The 12,939-nt window shown below is 37.3% G+C and overlaps 1 pseudogene; it reads right to left on the bottom strand.

The window, feature by feature from the left end:
* Positions 1–5,272: 5,272 nt before the first annotated feature.
* LOC138427910 (olfactory receptor 10AG1-like) lies at positions 5,273–8,406 on the bottom strand (annotated as a pseudogene).
* Positions 8,407–12,939: the final 4,533 nt, after the last annotated feature.

Here is a 12,939-nt window from a genome sequence, read left to right as displayed (position 1 = left end):
GGATACTGAAAGAGGAACTCCCCAGGCCAGTAGGTGCCCAATATGCTACTGGAGATCAGTGGAGAAATAACTCTAGAAAGAATGAAGGGATGGAGCCACAGCAAAAACAATACCCAGCTGTGGATGTGACTGGTGATAAAAGCAAGGTCCAATGCTGTAAAGAGCAATATTGCATAGGAACCTGGAATGTCAGATCTATGAATCAAGGCAAATTGGAAGTGGTCAAACAAGAGATGGCAAGAGTGAACGTCGACATTCTAGGAATCAGTGAACTAAAATGGACTGGAATGGGTGAATTGAACTCAGATGACCATTGTATCTACTACTGTAGGCAGGAGTCCCTTAGAAGAAATGGAGTAGCCATCATGGTCAGCAAAAGAGTCTGAAATGCAATACTTGGATGCAATCTCAAAAACGACAGAATGATCTGTGTTCGTTTCCAAGGCAAACCATTCAATATCACAGTAATCCAAGTCTATGCCCCAACCAGTAACGCTGAAGAAGCTGAAGTTGAACGGTTCTGTGAAGATCTTGTAGACCTTTTAGAACTAACACCCAAAAAAAAGATGTCTTTTTCATTATAGGGGACTGGAATGCAAAAATAGGAAGTTAAGAAACACCTGGAGTAACAGGCAAATTTGGCCTTGGAGTACAGAATGAGGCAGGGCAAAGGCTAATAGAGTTTTACCAAGAGAACCCTCTTCAAACAACACAAGAAAAGACTCTACAAATGGACATCACCAGATGATCAACACTAAAATCAGATTGATTATATTCTTTGCAGCCAAAGATGGAGACTATTCCCAAGAAAAAGAAATGCAAAAATAAATAAATAAATAAATAAATAAAGGCTGTCTGAGGAGGCTTTTGAAATAGCTGTGAAAAGAAGAGAAACAACGAGCAAAGGAGAAAAGGAAAGATATACCCATTTGAATGCAGAGTTCCAAAGAATAGCAAGGAGACATAAGAAAGCCTTTCTCGGTGATCAATGCAAAGAAATAGAGGAAAACAAGAGAATGGGAAAGACTAGAGATCTCTTCAAGAAAATTAGAGATACCAAGGGAACATTTCATGCAAAGATGGGCTCAGTAAAGGACAGAAATATTATGGACCTAAGAGAAGCAGAAGATATTAAGAAGAGGTGGCAAGAATACACAGAAGCACTATACAAAAAAGATCTTCATGACCAAGATAAACACGATGGTGTGTTCACTCACACTCACCTAGAGCCACATATTCTGGAATGTGAAGTCAAGTGGGTCTTAGGAAGCACCACTATGAACAAAGCCAGTGGAGGTGATGGGATTCTAGTTGAGCTATTTCAAATCCTAAAAGATGATGTTATGAAAGTGCTGCACTCAATATGTCAGCAAATTTGGAAAACTCAGCAGTGGCCACAGGACTGGAAAATGTCAGTTTTCATTCCAATCCCAAAGAAAGGTAATGACAAAGAATTTCTGCTTTGTAAAGAGATTTATTTGTACCAATTATATAGATCCCATATATAAATGATATGATATGATACTTTTATTTCTCTGTCACTTCACTCAGTTTAACAATCTCTAGGTCTATCCATGTCACTGCAAATGGCATTATTTCTTTCTTATGACTATTATTCATATATATATATATATATATATATATACACCACATTTATTCTTTAATTTATAAACACCATGATCCTTTTTGTTTTCAGCTGCAATTTATTATTTGATTGATATTTTAAAATATAAAAAGTGTTAATATTGGTCACCTTATTTTCCAATTTGTGATCTGTTCATTCTTTGTATTGATCCAAATTATTTTAATCTGTATTAGTTTCTTCTACTTGAAGAACTTCCTTTTACATTATCACATGCAAATATGCTTATGATATATATTTTTTCCCTTTTGTTTTATGTTGATGTTTTTATTCTTAAAGTTTACTTTCTATTTTTGGGGATAATTTTATTAGAAACATCATTCTAATTTGATACTTGTTTTATCCAGTTCTTTAAAGATGTGATATGTTCTTCTGACCTAAATAGTTTCCAAATTGAAATCCGCATCAAACAAACCTGTCCCATTGTTACGGTATGTATTTCCCCCTGGTTACTTCTAGTTTTATCTCTTTTTTTTTTTAAGTGTGGGTGCATGAAGGAGATATGTGTTGCTCTCTCTATCACATATCACTGATGTCTTTATCAATCACTGCCTGAATTCTGCAGTATTATAGTAAGGCAGGCTGTCCAGTAAAGTAAATCCTCTCATTTTACTGTTCTTCAGGAGTGCCTTGGTGATAATTGCTTGTCTTTATTTACACAATTTAGAGTCAACCTAAGTCACACACACACTCCCTTGTACACCGCCTCACCCACTCATACACCAAAGGAATTTTACTTTATTTCATGGAGTTTCTGTATCATTGAATTGAATTATATCAGGAAAAAGTGACATCTTTTAAATATTGAGTTTTCCAGTACATAAAAATGTTATAGTAATCCATTTATTTCCTTATTTTAAATTTCTCTCAAATTATTTTCTAGTTTACTAAATAAACTTCCTGCAGGGTTTTCATTTGCATTACTTTTTAAATTTTCATATCTTTGTTCCTATTTAAATAGTATTTTCAGTGTCTACTTATTTTTGCTTTTTGATGTGGAAATAAGGGCTTCCCAGGTGGCACTAGTGGTAAAGAACCTGCCTGCCAATGCAAGAGACATAATAGAGGTGGGTTCCATCCCTAGATCAGGAGGATCCCCTGGAGAAGGGAATGGCTACCCTCTCCAGTATTCTTGCCTGTAGAATTCCATGGACAGAGGAGCCAGGCAGACTACACAGTCCATAGCGTCGCAGAGAATCGGACGTCACTGAAGTGACTTAGCGTGTACACACATATGGAAATGATTTGTGTTTGACTTTGTATCCAGTACACATGTTGAATTCATTTATTATGTCTAGTAACTTCATTATAGATTATTAAATATTTTCTACATATTCAAATATAACGTCTTCCAACAAATAGGTTAATAAAACCCTGGTGGCTCAGATGGTAAAGAATCTGCCTGCAATGTGGGAGAACTAAGCTTGATCCCGTTGGGAAGATCCCCTGGAGAAGGAAATGGCTACCCTCCCCAGTATTCTTGCCTGGAGAATTCCATGGACAGAGGAGGCTTGCAGGATACAGTCCATTGGGTCACAAAGAGTCAGACATGATTGGGCGACTCACACTTTACAATGTTCATATGCATTTTATTCTCTCTCTCTCTTTTTTTTCCCCCACTGTATAGGCTAGTATATCTAGTAAAATGTTGAATAAAAACTAAGAGAGAAAAATCCCTTTCCTTGGTTCAAACTACAGGAGGGCATGTTTCAACATTTTTTAATTGTGCTTGTTACCCCTATTGTAGGTATATATTTTTAAAAATTACTTTAGTGTCATTTTTTACTGAAAGCATTCTTTAACTTAGTTTGGGAAGTAAGAAGTTAAACACCATTCTAATGTCACAAGTTCAATCTGGATTATTTTACTGTATGATTTATTTTATGCTTTTATGCTAAATTACTTTATTATTCATCTAATAATAGTTTGTTCCTCTAGAGTATGCAAGTTAAGTAAAAACTGGATTTTTCTTCTCTGTAATGCATCATTGTAACTACAGGATATAGCTCTGTGAAGCTTTTTCAGACATGAAAACCAAATCAGTCACCATATGAATTCTCTTTAGTGATGACAGTCAATGCTATATGGAAGAGAACAACCATGCAGCTGATCCCTGCCTCAATACTGGACAATGCATGTGATACAATCAAATTATATTATTATAAACCATAAATTTTGGATATAATTTGTTGTGCAGCAACAGAATATTGAAACAGAGGACTTCAAAATGGCTACAAAACCAACTTTTATGTTTTACTTCCTTTAGTCCTCTCAACAGGTAATTTGTAATAGCCACAGTTGTCATCTGTTACTGTCATCTGCACATTATCTCCTCTGAAATGATTGCTGTAATTTTTGTGTGCCTTTTAGATGTCTTTTTTGATGACATGATACCTACTCAAAGAAGAGAACTAGCTGATAGATGAATTATGGTCTGATGAAAAATAATTTAAACATATAATAAGAGAAACACAGATTTAAAAAGAAAATAAAAAAGAAAAGATATCCTCAGATTGCATCATTTCTCAATCAGTTTGACTGAAAATGATCCAATGTACTGTCTGTAGTTCAGCTCTTTCCATTTGAAGAAATACAAGGTCTTTTTAACAGTAATTTCTTTTAGTTTAATATAGTGATTCTGTCTTATCAAGTATCATCCTTTACAACAAGGACAACTTGGGAAAATAATGTACTAAATACCCCAATTATTTTTAATTTCAATTATATACTTCACCAAAAGAATTTTTTTTTAAAAGCAAGAGATCTTAGAGAATGGATAACACTATATGGGCAGAAAATAATTGAATCCCGTACATCTTATATTTCTGAACAGCAAACATGCATTCATATTTTTTGCATTAATAAAAATTAAGTTAAATTATCAAGATGCTAGTAGCATGATTTGGCTACATAAACAAAATATATCTACAGAGTATAATTCAGAGAGAAGCAGAGGGTAAAAATTTATTGCCACACTACAAAAATTTAGGGATCATTATGCAGTTTTATATTTAATCTTTACAGAAGGATCAAATTGAAGTCATTGAAAAGTAAAATGTCTAAAGATAAAAACACACAGATATTTAACAACTGTTCTCCAAACTTTTACCATCTATATTATCTAAAAATATCATGAAAAGGGGGAAAAAAAGTGCATGATAATCATATGAACAGGAAAGTACAAAAATATCTACGGTTTTAGGGGGAAAGGTAAGTAAGTGATACTATATTTTCTTATAAAATTGTAAATCACCAGTAAATTTGTGGACTAAATATAATATTGCCTAAATGCATAGTTTCTTATCAGCAAGACAGCATAATATAATCCTGATATTAAAAAAATTCCAGCATAAAACAATAAGGCCAGGAATGAATGAATATAATATATCTATTAATAATATGGGAAAGCAACCTAACTATTTCTGATTAGACAATGGAAAAATTAAATAGGAAAACAAAAAATGAGTTTAAATCAAGCAGCTAATGCTTTATATTAAGGTGGCAGTTTTCTCAAGGCTGCCAAGACATCCTTATTTTCAGCATGTATATCAGGGTTTTAAACATCAGGGTGATAGTGTTATAGAAAAGTGAGAGAAATTTGTCTGTTCTGGAAGAATTTCTGGATTTAGGTCATAAATTTGTAATGATTGCAGATCCAAGTAATAAAGTCACAACCATGACATGAGATGAGCAGCTGGAGAAAGCCTTTGCTCTTCCTATTGCTGATGGCAACTTCAGGATGGTGGAAGTGATTCTACTGTAGGAGCCAAGAGTCAGCAGAAAAGGGACCATAACAAAAAGCACAGCAACTGTAAAGACCAACATCTCGTTCAGAAAAGTGTCCCTACAGGCCAGCTTCAGTACTGGGGGGGGTGTCAAAAAAGTAGTGATTGATTTGGTTGGACCTACAAAAGGACAGAGAAAATATGGCACATCTGCCCTACCTCAGTTGGAGCCCCAGTGACACAGCAGGCAGCCACCAGCTGGACATGGACCTTGTGGTTCATGACCAGAGGATAGTTCAAGAGACCACAAATGGCCACATAGTGGTCATAGGTCAGCACTGTAAGAAGCAGGCACTCTATGTTTCCAAATATAAGGACAAAATTCATCTGTGTTGCACAAACAAGCAAAGAAATATGTCTTTTCTGAGTCCAAAGCTTATGAGCATTCTAGAAAGAGTGGCAGGCACATAACAGATTTCCAAGAAGGAAAAATTACTGAAGAAAAGTACATGGGAGTCTGGAGAGTCTGGTCTGTCCTGCTTATGAGAATAATGATGCCCTTTCCCACCAGAGTTATCACAGAGACAAACAGAAACATCACAAAAAGAAACATTTGGAGACTGAGAACCTCAGAAAAATCCTAAAGAACAAATTTCATCATTTGCTAGATATTTTTGAGGTTCCATCAGTGAAAATAGTACAATTAGGTATTTATCTTTTTTTGTTTTGTAATTCTATAAATTAAAGGGATTTAGAGGAATCATTAATAATACATAAGATTTTTATTCTCTATTAATGTCTAGTATTTTATATCCTGGACTCAACACAACTGAAGTCTAATGGAGACTATGTATGCTAAATTCTAAATATAAAAGCATAAGTTGCAATTTAAGGGTTAGCTTGAAATAAAAGTGATATGCTTAAGAGTTATGCACTTTCGTTTTGAATCTTTTTGTGTGCAGAGCAAAATCTATCCATTTTCACTTCAGTTCAGTTGCTCAGTCGTGTCCGACTCTTTGCGACCCCATGAATCACAGCACGCCAGGCTTCCCTGTCCATGACCAACTCCCTGAGTTCACTCAGACTCACGTTCTTTGAGTCAGTGATGCCATCCAGCCATCTCATGCTCTGTTGTCCCCTTCTCCTGCCCCCAATCCCTCCCAGCATCAGAGTCTTTTCCAATGAGACAACACTTCGCATGAGGTGGCCAAAGTACTGGAGTTTCAGCTTTAGAATCATTCCTTCCAAAGAAATCCCAGGATTGATCTCCTTCAGAATGGACTGGTTGGATCTCCTTGCAGTCCAAGGGACTCTCAAGAGTCTTCTCCAACGCCACAGTTCAAAAGCATCAATTCTTTGGCTCTCAGCCTTCTTCACAGTCCAACTCTCACATCCATACATGACTACTGGAAAAACCGTAGCCTTGACTAGACGGACTTTAGTCGGCAAAATAATGTCTCTGCTTTTGAATATGCTATCTAGGTTGGTCATAACTTTTCTTCCAAGGTGTAAGCGTCTCTTAATTTCATGGCTGCAGTCACCATCTGCAGTGATTTTGGAGCCCCCCAAAAAATAAAGTCTGACACTGTTTCCACTGTTTCTCCATCTATTTCCCATGGAGTGATGGGAACGGATGCCATGATCTTTGTTTTCTGAATGTTGAGCTTTAAGCCAACTTTTTCACTTTCCTCTTTTACTTTCATCAAGAGGCTTTTTAGTTCTTCTTCACTTTCTGCCATAAGGGTGGTGTCATCTGCATATCTGAGGTTATTGATATTTCTCCCAGCAATCTTGATTCCAGCTTGTGTTTCTTCCAGTCCAGCATTTCTCATGATGTACTCTGCATATCAGTTAAATAAGCAGAGTGACAATATACAGCCTTGACGTACTCCTTTTCCTATTTGGAACTAGTCTGTCTATCCATTTTGCTTATATTAAAAAAAAAATTCTGAAGTAAAAATATTTGCATCCCTGTGGTAAGGCACCACCAAATTCTGTGATGCATTTTTCAGGAATTTCCCAACTCTTCCATTGGAACTTTCTCAAGAATAAAGCATGCCTTTCCTTCCATATTCTGCAATAATAGCTCTTACTTCTTGTGTGCACACTTTATTTGAGACCATTCTGACTGCCTATATCTACTAAAATAAGCAACATCGCCAGCAGGCATTATAAAGCAGGAATTTTTATTTATCTTTTACAAGGATGCAGCTTATGTTTGACAGTGTTCTTGACTTATTGGTTATTTAATTAATAATGACAAACTTGAAGGAATTACATTGATAATATGATTTCTGAAACGCTGCCTGGTATATCTATTTTCAAATATCTTATGATGTGTCAGGGGTCAGTTTCATTTAAAAATTATCATGCTAATAATATATCTAACATGCAGCACATAAAAATTAAAACTGAAAATTATTTAAAATATGGCTAATACACAGTTCTCAAAAGTATAAAAATCAGAGAATATATATATTGTAGCTAGTAGGTAGGTGAGCGAGTATAGCTTAGTGAGTAGTTAGTGAGACCTACAGACACTCAAAGTTCTCCTGTATACTTGGAAAATATAAGAATTTTAAAAGAAAGGTGATTAGTAAACTGTAGCTTTAAATAATATCTAGGAAATTGGAAAACACAATTTACTTTGTGCTACTCTTGTGTTAGTAAGCTACTTGCAATAGCATGTTATTGAATTGTGTTATTGTCTTGTTATATTGATATTATAGATGAAGAACCTAGGGCTCAAAGGTTTACATGATTAAACTAAGGGGAAAAAATGGTGTTCTCTTTGACTTCCAGGATTCGTGAGCATTGTGAGAAGTGTAACAGGTCCAAAGCTATTTCCAAAAGGAAAGAATTGCCAGGGAAAGAATACATGGGAATATAGGGGTCAAGACCCACTTTTGTTATTAGAATTATGGTGCTATTTCCCATTAAAATAATCATATACCTAACTAAAAACAACCCAAATAGAAGCCACTGAAGACGGTGAACATCAGCAAAGCCCAGGAGAAGAAATTCATTCAGATTAGTTAGATGTTATTCTGGTACATTTCTTTTTGTTTTTTGTTTTTCATGCTGCTCTGTTTTTGTTCTCTTCTATTTTTGTGTTTTCTCTATAGAAAAAGAAGATTTAGCATTTGCTTTCTTTCCTCCATCCCCAACATTTCTTTTCTTCAGTGCTAAATAAATTATAATTTCTAATTGTACTAGTCCAGCAATGTGATAGTTAAATAATCAACATATACCAGGAATAAGAATCATGGTAAGACAAAATCTTTGCATGTTATTCTCAACAGTGAGCAAATTAAGAAAAGCAACTACTCTGTGTGCTGTCTCCAAATTATCTATACTATATCTGTTTCTTGTAAATGTTTAAGTGTTTATTATTAAGGAAAATAATATTAATCTTCTAATATTGTTATTTTGAACTCAAGTCTCTATTACTTGGAAAAATTGAAATGATTAAAAGGATGTATGATAATATTCCATATCAGTTTGTTATTGGTCATATCACCATCTCTATGCTACCTACTTCAGTTAGGTATATATATTTAATATTAATTAGCAGGTTAAATCATGTAAGTAATTTAAAATCAGTATTGAACTAAAAATTATTTCATTATTTTAAATTTAGAAGCATTTATTTTTTCTTAAAAATAGATGTTCCTTGAATTCCCCAGAACTTGCAACTGTATGAACTAGATTGCTTTATATTTATTTCAGTTCAGTTGCTCAGTCATGTCTGATTCTTTGCAACCCCATGGACTGTAGCACGCCAGGATTCCCTGCCCATCACCAATTCCTGGAGCTTGCTCAAATTCATGTCCATTGAGTTAGTGATGCCATCCAACCAACTCATCCTCTGTGGTCCCCTTCTCCTCGTGGTTTCAGTCTTTCCCAGCTTCAGAGTCTTTTATAATAAGTTAATTCTTCGCATCTGGTGGCCAAAGTATTGAAACTTCAGCTTCAGCATCAGTCCTTGTCTTATATTAGTATAATCCCTTCTTGGTCAGGGGTGGCGGCCGGGAGAAGCTACCCCAGGTCGAAGGCCAGGGGCGGCAGCCAGGAGGAGCAACGCCAAGTCCAAAGAGTGGTAGCTGGGTGGGCACAGGAGGGCCTAGAGGAGCTATTCCACATTCAAGGTCAGGAGGGGCAGCAGTGAGGAGATACCCCTCGTCCAAGGTAAGGGGCAGCGGCTGCACTTTGGTGAAGAAGCAGTGAAGAGATATCCCAAGTCCAAGGTAGGAGAAACCCAAGTAAGATGGTAGGTGTTGCAAGAGGGCAGACACACTGAAACCATACTCACAGAAAACTAGTCAGTATAATCACACTAGGACCACAGCCTTGTCTAACTCAATGAAAATAAGCCATGCCATTGGGGCCACCCAAGACAGGCAGGTCATGGTGGAGAGGACTGACAGAATGTGGCCCACTGGAGAAGGGAATGACAAACCACTTCAGTATTCCTGCCTTGAGAACCCCATGAACAGTATGAAAAGGCAAAATGATAGGATACTGAACGAGGAACTCCCCAGGTCAGTAGGTGCCCAATATGCTACTGGAGATCAGTGGAGAAATAACTCCAGAAAGAATGAAGGGATGGAGCCAAAGCAAAAAAAAATACCCACTTGTGGATGTGACTGGTGATAGAAGAAAGGTCCGATGCTGTAAAGAGCAATATTGCATAGGAACCTAGAATGTCAGGTCTATGAATAAAGGCAAATTGGAAGTGGTCAAACAGGAGATGGCAAGAGTGAACATTGACATACTAGGAATCAGTGAACTAAAATGGACTGGAATGGGTGAATTTACCTCAGATGACCATTGTATCTACTACTGTGGGCAGGAGTCCCTTAGAAGAAATGGAGTAGCCATCATGGTCAGCAAAAGAGTCTGAAATGCAATACTTGGATGCAATCTCAAAAACGACAGAATGATCTGTGTTCATTTCCAAGGCAAACCATTCAATATCACAGTAATCCAAGTCTATGCCCCAACCAGTAATGCTGAAAAAGCTGAAGTTCAATGGTTCTATGAAGATCTTGTAGACCTTTCAGAACTAACACCCCAAAAAAAAGATATCCTTTTCATTATAAGGGAATGGAATGCAAAAGTAGGAAGTCAAAAAACACCTGCAGTAACAGGCAAATTTGGCCTTGGAATACAGAATGAAGCACAGAAAGACTAATCGAGTTTTACCAAGAGAACCCACGGGTCATAGCAAACACCCTCTTCGAACAACACAAGAGAAGACTCTACACATGGACATCACCAGATGGTCAACACCGAAATCAGACTGATTCTATTCTTTGCATCCAAAGATGGAGAAGCACTATACAGTCAACAAAAACAAGACCAGGATTTGACTGTAGCTCAGATCATGAACTCCTTATTGCCAAATTCAGACTGAAATTGAAGAAAGTGGGGAAAACCACTAGACCATTCAGGTATGACCTAAAACAAATACCATATGATTATACAGTGGAAGTGAGAAATAGATTTAAGGGGCTAGATCTGATAGGTAGAGTGCCTGATGATCTATGGATGGAGGTTCATGACACTGGACAGGAGACAGGGATCAAGACCATCCCCATGGAAAAGAAACGCAAAAAAAAAAAAAAAAATATGGCTGTCTGAGGAGGAGCAAAACGCAAAGGAGAAAAATAAAGATATAAGTATCTGAATGCAGAGTTCCAAAGAATAGCCAAAAGAGATAAGACAGCCTTCCTCAGTGATCAATGCAAGGAAATAGAGGAAAACAAGAGAATAGGAAAGACTAGAGAGTTCTTCAAGAAAATTAGAGATATCAAGGGAACATTTCATGCAAAGATGGGCTCGATAAAGGACAGAAATGGTATGGACCTAAGAGAAGCAGAAGATATTAAGAAAAGATGGCAAAAATACGCAGAAGAACTGTACAAAAAAGATCTTCACGAACCAGATAATCATGATGGTGTGATCACTCACTGAGAGCCAGACATCCTGGAATGTGAAGTCAAGTGGGCCTTAGAAAGCATCACTAAAAAAAAAAAAGAAAGAAAGAAAGAAAGCATCGCTAAGAACAAAGCTAGTGGAGGTGATGGCATTCCAGTAGAGCTATTTCAAATCCTGAAAGATGATGCTGTTAAAGTGATGCACTCAATATACTAGCAAATTTGGAAAACTCAGCAGTGGCCACAGGACTGGAAAAGGTCAGTTTTCATTCCAATCCCAAAGAAAGGCAATGCCAAAGAATGCTCGAACTATCACACAATTGCACTCGTCTCACATGCTAGTAATGTAATGCTCAAAATTTTCCAAGCTAGGCTTCAGCAATACCTGAACCATGAACTTCCAGATGTTCAAGCTGGTTTTAGAAAAGGCAAAGGAACCAGAGACCAAATTATTAACATCCACTGGATCATCGAAAAGGCAAGAAAGTTCCAGAAAAACATCCATGTCTGATTTATTGACTATGACAAAGCCTTTGACTATGTGCGTCACAATAAACTGTGGAAAATTCTGAAAGAGATAGAAATACCAGACCACCTGACCTGCTTCTTGAGAAACCTGTGTGCAGGTCAGGAAGCAACAGTTAGAACTGGATATGGAACAACAGACTGGTTCCAAATAGGAAAAGGAGTACGTCAAGGCTGTATATTGTCACCCTGCTTATTTAACTTATATGCCAAGCACATCACAAGAAACGCCGGGCTGGCAGAAGCACAAGCTGGAATCAAGATTTCCGGGAGAAATATCAATAACCTCAGATATGCAGATGACACCACCCTTATGGCAGAAAGTGAAAAGGAACTAAAAACCTCTTGATGAAAGTGAAAGAGGAAAGTGAAAAGTTGGCTTAAAGCTCTACATTCAGAAAATGAAGATCATGGCATCTAGTCCCATAACTTCATGGGAAATAGATGGAGAAACAGTGGAAACAGTGGCAGACTTTATTTTTGGGGGCTCCAAAATCACTGCAGATGGTGACTGCAGCCATGAAATTAAAAGATGCTTACTCCTTGGAAGAAAAGTTATGACCAACCTAGATAGTATATTCAAAAGCAGTGACATTACTTTGGCTACTAATGTCCATCTAGTCAGGCCTATGGTTTTTCCAGTGGTCATGTATGGATGTGAGCATTGGACTGTGAAGAAAGCTGGGCGCTGAAGAATTGATGCTTTTGAACTGTGGTGTTGAAGAAGACTCTTGAGAGTCCCTTGGACTGTAAGGAGGTCCAACCAGTTCATTCTGAAGGAGATCAACCCTGGGATTTCTTTGGAAGGAATGAGGCTAAAGCTGAAACTCCAATACTTTGGCCACCTCATGCGAAGAGTTGTCTCATTGGAAAAGACTCTGATGCTGGGAGGGATTGGAGGCTGGAGAAGAAGGGGACTTCACAGCATGAGATGGCTGGATGGCATCACTGACCCGATGGACGTGAGTCTGAGTGAACTCCGGGAGTTGGTGATGGACAGGGAGGCCTGCCGTGCTGCGATTCATGGGGTTGCAAAGAGTCGGACACGACTGAGAGACTTAACTGAACTGAAGGCTCATGAGTATTACTTGCTGGGTGTATAACCTAA

The sequence above is a fragment of the Ovis canadensis genome, chromosome 22 (assembly GCF_042477335.2).
Source record: "Ovis canadensis isolate MfBH-ARS-UI-01 breed Bighorn chromosome 22, ARS-UI_OviCan_v2, whole genome shotgun sequence".
Lineage (NCBI taxonomy): Eukaryota > Metazoa > Chordata > Mammalia > Artiodactyla > Bovidae > Ovis > Ovis canadensis.
The sequence above is the reverse complement of the archived record's forward strand: the minus strand, read 5'-3'. Positions and strand labels throughout refer to the sequence as shown.